At 33.9% G+C, this 15772-nt stretch overlaps 1 long non-coding RNA gene across 2 annotated transcripts; it reads right to left on the minus strand.

Annotated features, from left to right (window-relative positions):
- Positions 1 to 684: 684 nt before the first annotated feature.
- On the minus strand, positions 685 to 15172 carry LOC106868201 (uncharacterized). Of its 2 annotated transcripts, none has more exons than XR_016242783.1 (3): positions 15035 to 15172; positions 7116 to 7220; positions 685 to 1220 (listed from the first exon to the last, which is right to left on the minus strand). It is a non-coding gene; the product is annotated as an uncharacterized LOC106868201 (long non-coding RNA). The 2 variants fall into 2 exon arrangements; XR_001409239.2 differs by having other exon boundaries at positions 685 to 1223.
- Between the last annotated feature and the right edge of the window lie 600 nt (positions 15173 to 15772).

A 15772-nucleotide genomic window follows, 5' to 3' on the forward strand; every position in this document is an offset into this window, starting at 1 on the left:
ATGGATTAGAGGTTACGGCGACGTACTTGCGATCGCTAGATCATGGTTTCGATTCTGTGACTGGCTGTGCGTTGTGTTCTCGAGCGCAAAGCAATTCATTTCTCCTGCTTCAGTTCACACGACTGCAAATGGGTGACAGAATGTCGCACAAGGGGGGGGGGACTCAGAAGAATCACCCGAAACGAGATCTCCCGAGCCAGGTTTTTTTATTCAGCGACCGAAATGATGAATATTGAGTTGGCAACTAAGAGAAAAGAGAGAGAGAGAGAGAGAGGGAGAGAGAGAGAGAGAGAGAGAAAGAGAGGGAAAGAGAGAGAGACGGAGACAGAGAGAAAGAGAAAAGAAGAGAGAGAGAAAGGCAAATTATTGAAAGTGATAGCAAGAAAATCATTGTTCTATCTTTTTCTCTCACCAAGGGTCCGTGCGTCCGTGCGTGAGTACGCCTGCGCGCGTGTGGGTCAGGAGTTTCGCTGGATCCTAAGGTAATAAAGGACAAGGTGGTGGGGGCACAAACTGAAAGGATACATATTACGAAATCATTGATAATAATAATAATAATAATAATAATAATAATAATAATAATAATAATAATAATGATAACAACAACAACAACAACAACAACAACGAACAGTTTAGAAATCTTTTGAACTTGATCTTTTATTTTTGTGACACGTGACCCTTTCCGTTTAATGGCTGCATTAAAACGGCCAACAAGAGGATGACACCAACAACACACATCTTCAATATTTTCACAGTCATTTGCTAATTCTTTGAGTAATGATGATCAGACGGAAGGCTGTTATATTTCATATCGTATTATATTATATTATATTTCACTGTATTATATGATATGATATAATATAATAATAAAATATAATATATCATAATATAATATCGAATAATATTTGATGTAGCATATTGTATTATACTCAGCCGAGCGGCTAATTGCAAGACCAGTGATTGTCCAGGCATTGGTTGTCAATATGAGCGGCGGCGGTGGATTCCGTCTTTGTATGCGGTTGCCACTGAGTGCATAATTCTGACTTGCATTTCTTTCCCATATGAACAGGGTTGGGTGTGAATCGAAATATAAAGAAAAGCTCATTTCCAAATAACGTGATTTTAGGTTCAGTGTCTTCTATTGAAACCTCGGGACGACCAGTGTCTTGTGAGTGATTTTGGTGAGCGGAAACTATGTGGAAGCCTAAAAACCCTGATGGCTGCTGTCCAATGACAGAAACAAGTAAAAGAAAAAAAAAACATATAATATTAAGAAAAACAAAGATGTCCAAGAGCTTAAATAAATGGCTTCATCCGATTATATCAGCAAAGTCGTTCTGATTATGAATCGTCGAAAAGTGTGAGAACTTTATTGGAAGAAATAATGAAAATTTCACAGACATCATCAACACCCTGATCCACCGCTGTAGCGGAAGTTGAGGTTTACTGGGAGAAAAATAGAAAGTATAATGGTTTAGAAGAGTTAGAGATGCGAAAATACAATAACACCGCAAGCAAGGCTTATCTATGCCAGGGAGGAATTCAGCAGCACAATAAATACTGAAAAGAAATGGAAAGATTCCGGAATTGACAAAAATTCTAGTTTCTGGCTGAAAGAGTTAATCAATATTTATGCATGTGCGGCAACATCTTTAAATGAATTTGTAAGCAGACTAGAATTAACATCTACCTAATGTTTATTAGAGGGGAAAATAATACTGATTTCTCGAATCAAAAATACAATAGACCCCTGAGACTAAGAGATATATTTTATTTATCAATAACATGCAAAAATTCCACCTACACTGCAACAAGCTGTCTGCTTTACTTGAAAGTCATAAGACTTTACTTGATCAGAAGATGTGTCGGAAAAACATGGATGCTTGTAAAGAGTAATTTCGGGTTAAGCGAGCAATTATTGAAGATAGCAAAAAGAGATAATAAAAAAAGCCTTAGTATGTCATGGAATGATTACCGAAAAGCATTTGATAGCATTATACGCTGTTGGATATTGAGAACTGCATATACATAAAGCAGACGTAATATTAACACAGTATCTCATCGTTGCCGTGTTGAAATGGAACGCAATGATATCCCCGCAGGCCAAACAGATACAACCAAGCTGATAATAAAAGGAGACTTACAAGGAAAACGCAATATCCATTCTATTCGCTTAATTTTGGCTCTGTTAAAACATTTGGTTATAAATAGTTAATAACCCACAGTTATAAATATTACGGATAAATTATGAATAATGTATTCTAGAGATGAAATAGAATATCTTTGCAAGGGATAAAGCCTATCTGGGTTATGTATTAAAACTTGTTCGTGTATTCAGTTAAGATATTAAATTGAATATGGAGCTCGATAAAATATATTGGTCGAACTTGGCAAATTAATTAAAATTGAGAATATTAAATTAGATCGAGACATCGAAATTAGAAAATTAGACCAGAATGACACAATTTTATATTTAGAATTATTGCAAAGTGATAAAATACAATGAAAGGGGAAAAAATAATAAAATAAACGAAACATTCAAATTTATATAAAAACTGAACGCAATGACAGGAATAACGTGGGAGATTTAGACATCGCATTTATAAAGCTGTCGGTGTTTAGCCAGCCCACAGAAGGCATTATTGAGCAAACCTCAGATCGAAACCTCAGCAGCCGCGACCTTCCCGTTTCTTTTGTATAACAAGTATTACATTATCCAATGTGTGCCGCTCCTTAAGATAGTAGGGTCTGATTTAATGCATATTCGGCGAATATTTCTACAAGATCGAGCGAATGCGGAGAATTTCTCTTTCACGTTATTTCAAGATTAATATATGAATGAAGAAACGTAATGAAACTTATATAATTACTGCATAAAATACAATGAAGTCTTTGTTCTTAGAATTGGTCAAGTCTACTTTTTTTAGCATTCTCAATATTATACATACACATACATACATACATACATACATACATACATACATACATACATACATACAAGAGAAATCGACCGGCTGATTCGTACATTACAAGTGCAATCTATGAGTAGAACAGTAAAAATATGTAAAACTTCGCAAGTTCCAAATGTGAATTTGCCTGTGTTAACTACATCCCAAAGATGGAGCCTGGTATCTTTGTTGGAAACCGCCTCCCTTCTCAGTGGAAGATTTCTAATAATTAAAAAAATAGAACATACATACATACATACATACATACATACATACATACATACATACCGATATACATACACACATGCACCCAGACAACCACACACTCATAGCACAACACATACCTTCACGTGTATATGAAAGAGATATGTTCATTTCATCTCCATCTCTCTCTCTCCCTTCCTTCCTCTCTCTCTCTCTCTCTCTCTCCCTTCCTTCCCCTCTCTCTCTCTCCCTTCCTTCCTCTCTCTCTCTCTCTCTCTCTCTCTCTCTCTCTCTCTCTCTCTCTCTCTCTCCCTTCCTTCCTCTCTCTCTCTCTCTCTCTCTCTCTCTCTCTCTGTATATGAATCTGTGATTTTGTGTTTGGGCGAAGATACATTTATTGATGTGCTGCCGAGTAAATATAAATCGGTAACTTCATTGATAATCTCTTGCTCCACACACACACACACACACACACACACACACACACACGCACACACACCTACGCGCACACACATACACACACACACACGCCCCCACATATGTACACCTACGTATACACACATATCTATATATACACCTACGTATACACACACACACACATATATGTATATATATATATATATATATATATATATATATATATATATGTTCATATATATACATATATACATAAATATATATATATGCATATTTAAATAAATATGTGTGTGTGCGTGTGTGTATTTGGTGAGAGAAAGAAAAAAAAGTGCTTCCACTCTTCGCATTGCTATTTATCAAATTAAAATTTACTTAAAACAAGCTTCGAGTTCATTTTCAAATTAGTTTGTTCAACGAATCGTGTTGTAACTCTATATTATTTATAGAATAACAATATACTCCGAATATACACTGAATATCGTTGTTCTATAAATACTAAAGGATAATTTAAAATGTATTAGATTCTTAACTAGAATGTTTATTTCAATAGCAATTAATTCGCTATGATTCACGTAAAAGCATCTAATGGTCAATGACAAATGTACGTATATATATATATATATATATATATATATATATATATATATATATATATATATATATATATATATATATATATATATAAAAGAGAGAGAGAGAGAGAAAAATATTTTCTACCTATTCACACACACACGTGTGTGTGTGTGATATACAATTCAAACATACACACGCACTAACACACACTCACACACATATATGTATGCATATGCATAAACCCAAACACACATATGTCCCCACATATATATTTGTGTACATATACATGTATATCTATGTATACGTAAATATATACATTCGTACACGAGCACATACAGGCATGTGGATATGTATATATGTATGTAAATACTTTTAGATATATGTGTACATTTATATGTTCGCATATTTGTATATCTAAATTTATTTATATATATATATATATATATATATATATATATATATATATGTGTGTGTGTGTGTGTGTGTGTGTGGCGTGTGTGTGTGTGTGTGTGTTTTGTGTATGTATTTATGAATATATCTGCACATATACATATATGTATATATGTATATTGTGTGTATGTATGTATACATATGTATATATATATATATATATATATATATATGTATATACACACACATATTCACAAAGACACACTCACACACGCGCATATATATAAATATATATATATATATATATACATAAATAAATATATATATATATATATATATATATATATATATATATATATATGTTCATACAAATACTTATTTACAGTTTATGTAACCATAAATATACATATATATACACATATACATACATATATACACACACATATTCACAAAGACACACTCACACACGCGCAAATATATAAATATATATATATATATATACATAAATAAATATATATATATATATATATATATATATATATATATATATATATATATATATTCATATATAAATATATATATGTGCATATATATATATATATATATATATATATATATATATATATATATATATATATATATATATATATATATATATATATATATATATATATATATCCAAATATACATTCACACAAATATATGTTTACAATTTCTATAACGATTCACGCGTATAAACAATCATCTAGATCTTCACACACACACACACTCACGCACTTTCACCCATACATGCATCTTTTTTAAGAATTCTAAATTGTCATTCCACCAGAGTTTATTTATATTTTCAATATTTGTTTCATTCTTCTCAAAATTACAATGACAGACAGTTCGAAATTCTTTTTTTTTTATTTTAGAATACATAGTTTAATCCTATTTACGTTGGAAGTTCAAATTCCGATGAAGTCGACTTTGCTTTTTATCCTTTGCTGGGTCGATGAATTAAGTACCAATAGAGTACTGGGGGTCGATGTAATCGATTACTCCCCTCCGCACAAATTTCAGGCCTCCTCCTCCTCCTCCTCCTCCTCCTTGTCTTCCTGTTCAACTCCTTTAGCTCCTCCTCTGTCCACTTCAGGTTTCCCGCGCCATATCAAACTACTGCGACTGCGCGCGAGGTCGATAAATTAAGTACCAGTTGTGTACTGGGTTGATCTAATCGACTAATCCCCTCCCCACAAATTTCAAGTCTTGTGCCTATAGTACAAAGTATTATAATTATTGTTGTTGTTGTTATTATCATTATTATTTCACTATGATTGTCACAGTTTTGTATCTGATTTAATTGGCAATATAGCAGTCATATAATTGGGTTGATTGAATTGACTCTACCTTCCCATTTAGGTGTAGTAGGCGGCCGAGTACTCGAGAGAAAGAAAGAGAGGAAAATTAGCGGAGTCATTAGAGTGTCCCACCAATAAGCTTGGAGTATTTGAATTCTTTAGATTCTGAGTTCGGTTCACCCCGAGATCGATTTTATATTTATAACTCAGAGCTGAATAAAATAAAGGGCAAGCCAAATACTGAGGTCATAACACAATCATTTGTTGTCCGTCGCCACGAAATGTAAGGTCCTCGTACCCCTATGTTAGTCGTCTTCAACATCGCCGCATCCCTTCATAGCTGAGTGTTTGTACTCGCTTGTACCGCATTCCATATAAAGCACATCTGTTTAATTCCCCGACAGGATTTCCTCCTTCTTAACTGTAGTTAGTTAAGCCTCGTTAGGTCTTCGTATTTGATATTTATGCCAGAATATGAAGACACTTGCAGTGAGAGATGTCAACTATCTCAGCCGTCCAAAGAAAGGATTCAAGAAGATCAAGAATAAAAGAATAAAAAACTATACAAAACACACGCATAGACATATTCCCCTACCTACACACACAGCCTTCCCCCATTAATATGTTTCCCAAGCAACGTCTTTTAAATATGATTGCAGTTCAGTCGTAATACAAGATACGTGTAATTTGTTGACAACTTGGTTTCCTGTTATGCATGAGTGTGCGCGTGCGTATCTGTGCGTGTGTGTATGTGTGTGCGCACGCACGCGTGAACCTATATAAATGCATATACACACACTCACACACATTCACACAAATGCGCACATATATGCATGCATATACATAATATATTAATATAATATACATTCTTATTATGTATGTGTGTGTATATATATATTTGAAGTTATGTATACATGCACGTATGCATAAATTTACGTATATATATATATATATATATATATATATATATATATATATATATATATATATGTGTATATATATATATGTATGTATGTATGTGTATGTATATATATATATATATATATATATATATATGTGTGTGTGTGTGTGTGTGTGTGTGTATGTATTATGTATGTATGTATGTATGTATATATATATATTTTTGTGTGTATGTATGTGTATGTATGCATGTATATATATATGTTTGTGTGTGTGTAGATGTATATATCTTGTGTCCTTTGTAAAAGGCTTCTACCATTATTTGAAAGAGTAAATTACTCACTGGCAGCATTAATACGTCAGATAGGTTTACATCTTTCTAATGGAGAAAACTGTTAGAACGGCCTGAGCAGTCGGTGAAGCGCCTAATCCATTTTAAATATTCCTTCTGTAAGACAAAAAAAATTATAGAAATAAAGTAATGAAGAAATAGAAATAAATGAAGAACAAAGACAAATAAAAGTAATAAGATTTTCTAAGGTAGGCCACACAATACAGGGCAAGTAGGCTTTGTGATAGTAATTTCACTAGTTCAATGGTATTTATTTCATCGATCCTGGAAGCTAAACGTTGTCCTGGCAGAATTTGAACTCAGATCATAAAAAAGCCGCTTAGTATTTTGTCCGACGTGCTAACGATTCTGTCAGCTCAATGATAATAATAATAATAATAATAATAATAATAATAATAATAATAATAATAATAATAATAATAATAATAATAATAATGAATAGACAACACATCAGAAAGTGATAAGTGCAGAATTTGTGGACAAAATGGTGAAACCGTATGGCATATTACCAGCCAATGTACGCCACCAGCACAGAAGGAATATAAGAGACGCCACGGCAATATAGCCAGGTTTGTCCATTAGACACTTTGCAACAAGTATGGACTTGACAGAGCAAAAAATTGGTACGACCACAAGCTCGAAGGCATCATTGAAAATGATAAAGCAAAGATACTGTAGGATTTTATGATTCAATGCGACCATTAGATAGAGAATAGGAACCCAGACATAGTCTTCATTGAGAAGCTGTGCAAAGGCAATAATAATAATAATAATAATAATAATAATCATAGAGGTGCACCACATATGCTATATAGTTGATAGTTCATGCCACTTTGACCCACGAATAGTCAAGAAGGAAGGCTAAAAAAAAAAAAGATAAATACAACCCTCTTAAGTACGAAATAGCCCGGCTATGGAAAATGAAGAAGGTGAAAATAGTGCCAATTATTTCTGGGTCTTTGGGAAGAGTATCAGAAGGCATCGAAAGGAATATAAGGGAAATTGGAATAGAGCGCCCAGTAGAACTGTTACAAAAGGTTTGCCTCCTTGGGCCGGCCAGAATAATCAGGAAAGTATTAGTTGAAAAGAATGGATAGTATGGTACCGTAGGCTGCAGGTAGCAAGCCCGCTACGCATGCATGACTCCAAGAGTTCCAACACAACCTGTGATAAAGAGAAATAATAAATAAATAAATAATAATAATAATAATAATAATAATAATAATAATAATAATAATAATAATAATAATAATAGTAGTAGTAGTAATAACAATGATAATAATAATAATAATAATAACAACAGCAATAATAATAATCTTTTCAGTTTTTATTTAGACCCAGGGCTCAAAAGATATAAAATACGATGAATATTTGACAGGAGACTTTAAGAGACGTTTGGGAAGGTTCTCTAAATGTACCCCAAACACAGTGACATGGAGCAATTGACGTCATATAATGAAAGTGTGGGGTGGGGGTCATCTTAAACATTTATAGAAACACGAAGTTTTAGATACTAACGTTGCATCCAAATACAACTTGAAAGACTTGGAGAACCCAGGGTAAGTCATTGAATGGTGGTGAAAGGACTCTAGCTAACCAAATGATTGATTGGCCTGTCAAACGATTTATCAAGCTATCGATTAGTTAATTGGCTTATAATTAAATAGTATGAATTTTTATGAGCAGAATGACCATCTCAAGATCAACAGCGTCTGATTGAACAGAAAATTTAACGTCAAGAATTTGCCAGACAAATACAAGACTGAAAGACAAGTAACTGCACAATTTTTCCTGACTTATGGTTGCTTGGTACACACACGCACACACACACACACACGCTCTCTCTCTCTCACACACACACGCTCTCTCTCTCTCACACACACACTTTTTATCTTTTACTCGTTTGAGACATTGGGCAGCGGCCAAGCTGGGGTACCACATTGAAGGGTTTTAATCGAACAAATCGACCCAGTAGTAATTTTTGAAGACTGGTACTTGTTCAAGTGATTTCTTGACGAATTACTAAGTTAGGGGAACATAAACAAACCAGTTCCGGTTGTCAAGCTAGAAAGACGGCTGACAAACACAGACACAAACACACATATACACTCATGTGTAAACACGCACTCACACACACACGCACGGACACACACACGCACACACACGCACACACACGCACGGACACACACACGCACACACACGCATGGACACACACACGCACCCCCCCACAAATTTCTAGTTTCCAAATTCACTCACGCGGCTGTAGTAGAAGACACCCATGTTGCTGCGCAGTGAGATTGATCCCGAAACACGTGGTTGCCAAGCGAGCGTCTAACCACATAGCCATGCCCGCAAATACATTCATTCCTACATACATACACACATACACACACATACATGTGTATGTGTGTAAACACACGCACATTTAGACATACAGACAGATAGATAGATAGATAGATAGATAGATAGACATACATACACACGCACATATACACATTTAAACAGAGATAACTGATTAGGTAAATGGACGGATGGGATTTGAAGGGGGAGGGGCTGACTTGTGTGTATGGGGTACATTGCTTGATCTGTATATTATTTATGAATAATAGTATCACACATGGTATAAGTTTAACGGCTGAGTGAGTCTGTCTGTTTGTCCCCCGGTTCTTCATCTCAATGGCTCTAATAATAGTAGAGTTAGATATGATGAAAAGGAGACTGGAATAAAAAGGCATAAAAGAAAAAAAGAAACGATTCTAAGACATGTAACATTTGTGTGAAGATTTTAAGTTGGGTTGGTGGTGGGGGGGAGTCAGAAAGAGGTGAAAAACGTCAAGAGAAAAACTACAACGAATAGTTATACGCGAGTATATATAACTATGTGTGCGTGTATATATATATATATATATATATGTGTGTGTGTGTGTGTGTGTGTGTGTGTGTGTGTGTATGTGTGTATGTATATTTACGCGCGTGTGTGCACACATGCACATACGTGCACCTGTGTGTATGTGTATGTATGTATATATAGATGTCTATACATATATTGTTTGCATACACCTACATACACACACACACATGTATGTATGTATATGCACAGCCATACACGTATATATAAACGCGAAAGCTGACGTGTATAGTAGCGATTATGATGATGATGATGATGATGATGATGATGATGATGATGATGATGATGATGATGGTGGTGATGATGATGATGATGATGATGGTGATGTTGACTATGATGAACACGATCATAACAACGCCATCAACGACGGCGACGACGAAGATGGTGATGATGATGATGTTGATGATGATGAGTGTAAACAATCGTTGAAAAGATACTTCGGAATGAAAAATAAAAAAAAATAAGACACACACACGCACACACACACACTCACACACACACACTCACACACTCACACACACACACACACATACGCGCGCGCGCGCGAACGAAAGGTGGTTTATAATGTCATAAAAAATGTTTCCGAATGCCTCCCAAAGTATTTTGAAAACACTAAGATTTATTGCATCAGTAATGCAATTTGAAGAGAAAAGACAAATGGAAGACGAGGGGGAAGAGTGAAGAGGATAAGGAAGAGGAAGAAGAGGAGGAGAAGAAGAAGAAGAAGAAGAAGAAGAAGAAGAAGAAGAAGAAGAAGAAGAAGAAGAAGAAGAAGAAGTGGGATATTGAACAAGAAAAAAAACTGAGATAAAGAAATGAAGTATAGTTGCTATTATGTTTGTAAAGAGAGACCATTGCAGGATAATATGGAGGAAATATCGTAACATTTTACTTAATCAAACGACTAAAGGCATCGAGGTTTTGTGTGCGAGAAAAAAGAGCAATAAAGGAATCGGTTATTTTATTCATTGTAAGACTGCCTTAAAAAAGAAACGCTAAGGCGCGCGCGCAAACACATACACATACACACATACGCACACTCGCGTACACACATAGACTTACACAAACTCTCTCTCGCGCGCATACACAAACATTATCCTTCTATCTATCTATCTGTCTATCTACCTATCTATCTATCTCTCTATCTATCTATCTATCTATCTATCTTTCTATCTTTGCAAGAATACTGTTCCCACAATCTCAGTTCTCGGCGAAATTGTAGGAAAGAAAAGAAAAGAAAAGAAAAGAAAAGAAAAGAAAAGAAAAGAAAAGAAAAGTCTTATTTACGATAATCCAATGCATTTAATAAGTTTAATTTATAAACAGTGAGTTGCTAGAAATCTATAGTCTATTCTTTGCGACATTAGAATATCAAAAACGAATATCGAGAGAGAGAGAGAGAGAGAGAGGTAGATATTTGTATGTATAGAGAGAGACACGCGCGCACATGAATGAATGAATGAATGTGTGTGTGTGTGTGTGTGTGTGTGTGTGTGTGTGTGTGTATAAATTAAATGGAGAATATGTACATACGATATGCATATGCGCGTGTAGATTTATACACACACACACGCGCATATATATATATATATATATATGCACATATATCTATGTCTACAACTACTGACACATGTACATAGGTGTATACATCTACTCCCATGTATATATCTGCTAGTCATGTATACATCCGAGCATAAACAGGAGTATATACCTGCTTGTGCTTGTATTCTCAATAATATTCGAAGAACCTACAAGTTGTTCCACAAAGAATTTGCTTGAAAAGAAACGGGATTGAGTCTGAATAGCCATGCTAGTGAACTAATGGGCAACTTTCGATACCATTATATATCTATATATTATAATAACTAACGGTTTGCTACAGTGCATTGAAGATATCAATATTTTGTCTGTGTCATCGTGTCTGTGTTCGTCAATAAGTGTCCATCCGGGCGTATGTTTGTGTATGAGAGCGGGATTGTTTGCGCACGCACTTACTGACTAGCAGGCGCCTAAGCATATCTATAAGTCAAAATGCATTAGTATCTGCGTATTTACGTACACACAGACACGAGTGTGTGTGTGTGTGTGTGTGTGTGTATATAATAATAATAATAATAATAATAATAATAATAATAATAATAATAATAATAATATTAGGGATAAAATCCAAAATTACAGGTAAAAACTCAATTAAAATCAATTTATTAAAAATCAAAATTAAATTAAGTTTCATAGTATTAAATATATATAAATATATAGTTTTAGGGAAAAGAACCAAGGTTCATGAACTCATCGATGAAAATCCAGTCACATATAGAAAAATTAATAAGTAAAAGCACAATAAATAAGTATAATATAATGCAAAGTAAATATCATAAGATAAAGATAATAAAACGACTACACGTATTTCATAACCAATTTTCAAATAGAAAGAAAATTTAAATCGATTAAAATCAATTAAAACAATCGAAAATCAATTCTATTCAAAAATATAGCTAATCTTCAGGTCAAAATACAACAATAATAATAATAAAAGAATGTATATATCAACCCACAATAAATAACAAATGAATGTATATAAAATACTTATTATATAAAGATAGAAAAATATTATTAAAAATATAAAAATAATAAACATTCCATAATCAACCCTACGTCCATTATAATATACGCTAACAGGTATATTATATGCAAAAACCATCTCATCTGTTTTGGGGCGATATCACATTCTGTTACGAAACACTCAACTGCTTTAACCATTAAATATTGATCAGTGTTGCAGAAACAGCATCGTTGATTTAGGTATATGCATGAGGTTTCATCAGAATGAAACGGATCTGGCTTTCAATTATGTTAGATCAATCTTTCTCTATACAAGCCAAAACAGACCAATGGAGTTAGGTACAGAAGCGCGGTTTATAATCTGTTACTTTGAATATGTGACAGTTCTAATGCTATACTTGTCTTTGTATACACACATTCATTCGTTCAGAGATAGAGATAGATAGATAGATAGATAGATAGATAGATAGACACATTCATGTAAATATATATATATATATATATATATAAGTGCTGGCATAGCACTGTAGTATGAAGTTTACTTCGCAAACACATGGTTCCGGGTTCAGTCCCATTGCATGGTAACTTGGGCAAGTGTCTTCTACTATAGCTCCGGGCTGGCCAATTCCTTATGACTGAATTTAGTAAATGGATACTATGTTGAAGCCAGCCGTATGTATGTATGTATGTATGTATGTATGTATGTATGTATGCATGCATGCATGCATGCATGTATGTGTGTATGTATGTATGTATGTATGTATACACATATGTACCTGTGTGTATTTGTCTGTGTTTGTCACCCGTCCTCCTATCGCTTGATAACCAGTGTTGGTTTGTATACGACTCCGTAACTCAGCGATTCGGCAAAAGTGACCATTAGAATAACTATCAAGCTTAAAACACAGTAATAGAGGCGATTTTCTCGATTAATAACTCCTCAAAGCCTCAGCATTGTAAAGGATATCATTAAAAGTTTTTTCCTCACCAAATATTAATAAAGATTACAGAACATTTTGTAATCAAATAAATATCTGAGGATTAACTATTCTACTCGTCTCTCCTTTGTCCAGTATTATATTTCAATGCGATATTTATGACGAGAATTGATCGCAATAATCATAAATGATAAATGAACAGTTAACGTTAAAATTCAGACTGAACGGATATGCGTAGAAAAGCGTCGGCCAAGTTTACACCGAAGTAGCTGAAGGTTTTGCACATTGGGTCTATTCAAAGAAAAGTTTGTAAACTTATCCTGGACAGAAAAATAACAGCCCAGCTGACTAGTCTCAGACTATTCAAATTAACCCTGGATTCTCATTCATCTTCTCTGTCAATACACTTATCTACGTAATCTATCTATCTATCTATCTATCTATCTACCTATATATATGTATATCTGTCTGTCTGTCTGCGATCTTCGAGTCCGACTTAAACCAAGACTTCTAAAAAACCAGTCCGTATACGAACCTAGTAAATGCACACTACTCGACAAATCTAAATAAGACCAGAATCTATCCACGATTATCCAATATATATCCACAATCATACTTCTGGTTCATTACTAAAGCCATCCCCACCATTCACAAAATATTTTTCTTTTTCTATTTTCCTAATCTTCGTCCTGAAAGACATAGCTTTGTCATTAAAGTCCTGCATTATTCCGATCGTCTATTTGTCCAACGTTCAGCCTGCAGCTACAACTTCACATTATCTCTGATTAGGAATTCCTTCTCTTTCTATCGACATCTCTCTCTCCCTTCTCTCTCTCTCTCTCTCTCTCTCTCTCTCTCTCTCTCTCTCTCTCTCTCTCTCCCACTCCTCCCTCTCTCCCTATCTATTTTTCCCAGGCGCTTTTCTTGCCCCTTTTCCCCTCCTTTTCTTTCCGAACTCTCTATCTTTCGCTCTCCTGCTTTTTCACTCTCACACTTTATTTCTTTATGTCCTCGAATTCTAAGAAACTCTCAAAATAAATTTCCATTTGGGTCTATCTATCTATCTACCTATCTATCTATCTATCTATCTATCTATCTATCTATCTATCTATCTATCTATCTGTCTGTCTGTCTGTCTGTCTGTCTGTCTGTCTGTCTGTCTGTCTATCTATCTATCTATCTATCTATCTGTCAATGATGTGAGAGCATGTGTGTGTATGTGCGTGCGTGTGTGGGAGGATGGGCGGTGAGCGATTGTAAGTCAATATGAATATAACAAAATATTATACTGATAAGAAACGTGTTTACACACAATTACACACACAAACATTCACACATATAAATCATGATATACACACACACACACACAAAACAACAAAAATATGTGTAGAGAAAAACACATCTTCAATTGTAACATTCACCATACAAAGCCGACGATTGTTTCTGTTGTATTACAGACTTAGATACGAAAATATCATTGAGATTAATATTTCCGAAAATACCTGTTAGCACAACACTTTCAAGGTGATCCAAAAAGATGATCCAAAATTAGTTAAATTCAAAGTGAACTAAGGAAATATTTCCAGTGCACGACCGTCTAAAAAAGAATGTTAAGAAGAAATATAATCTAAGAAAAGTTATTTTTGTATTCAACTATTGGTGACGTCAATGGACAACGAAAGAATAAAAACAAACATAAGAATTTTACGTCACGACAATTAGAAATATATAGAGATTTTACGTCACGACAATTAGTTGTCTATTTATTAAATATAGTAAACTTTTTTAAGAAAAAATATACTTATATGATCTATAAAAAGCAATTATAATCAAGAATTGAAATATTTAAATGCCTTTCGAAATTTTTGGCAACATTTCATTGTAAAATTCCTATTAAAATTTAATAAAATAAATCTAGAAGTAATTACAAAATACATTTCTTCAAGGCAAAGATCACATGTAGAATTGCCAATATTGTACGATGGTACGTAACCAATAATGGAGCGCTCTAAATTATACTTAATGTTCCTATCTTTTAAACTTAAATGCATTTACTAAGATTTATAGAATTACCTTTTCTTCTATACTTAAATGAATGAAAATTATTATGAAATTTAGATTTCCAAATTGCAGCAAATGAACCAGTGTAATAATACATACGATTGCCTGTTATAATCTTACTCTGATAGACCATATTTTTCTTAAAACTCTGATTTTCTAAAGGGCTAACAATTTTGTTT

Source organism: Octopus bimaculoides, chromosome 8 (assembly GCF_046866305.1).
Source record: "Octopus bimaculoides isolate indiv1 chromosome 8, ASM4686630v1, whole genome shotgun sequence".
In the NCBI taxonomy this organism is placed as follows: domain Eukaryota; kingdom Metazoa; phylum Mollusca; class Cephalopoda; order Octopoda; family Octopodidae; genus Octopus; species Octopus bimaculoides.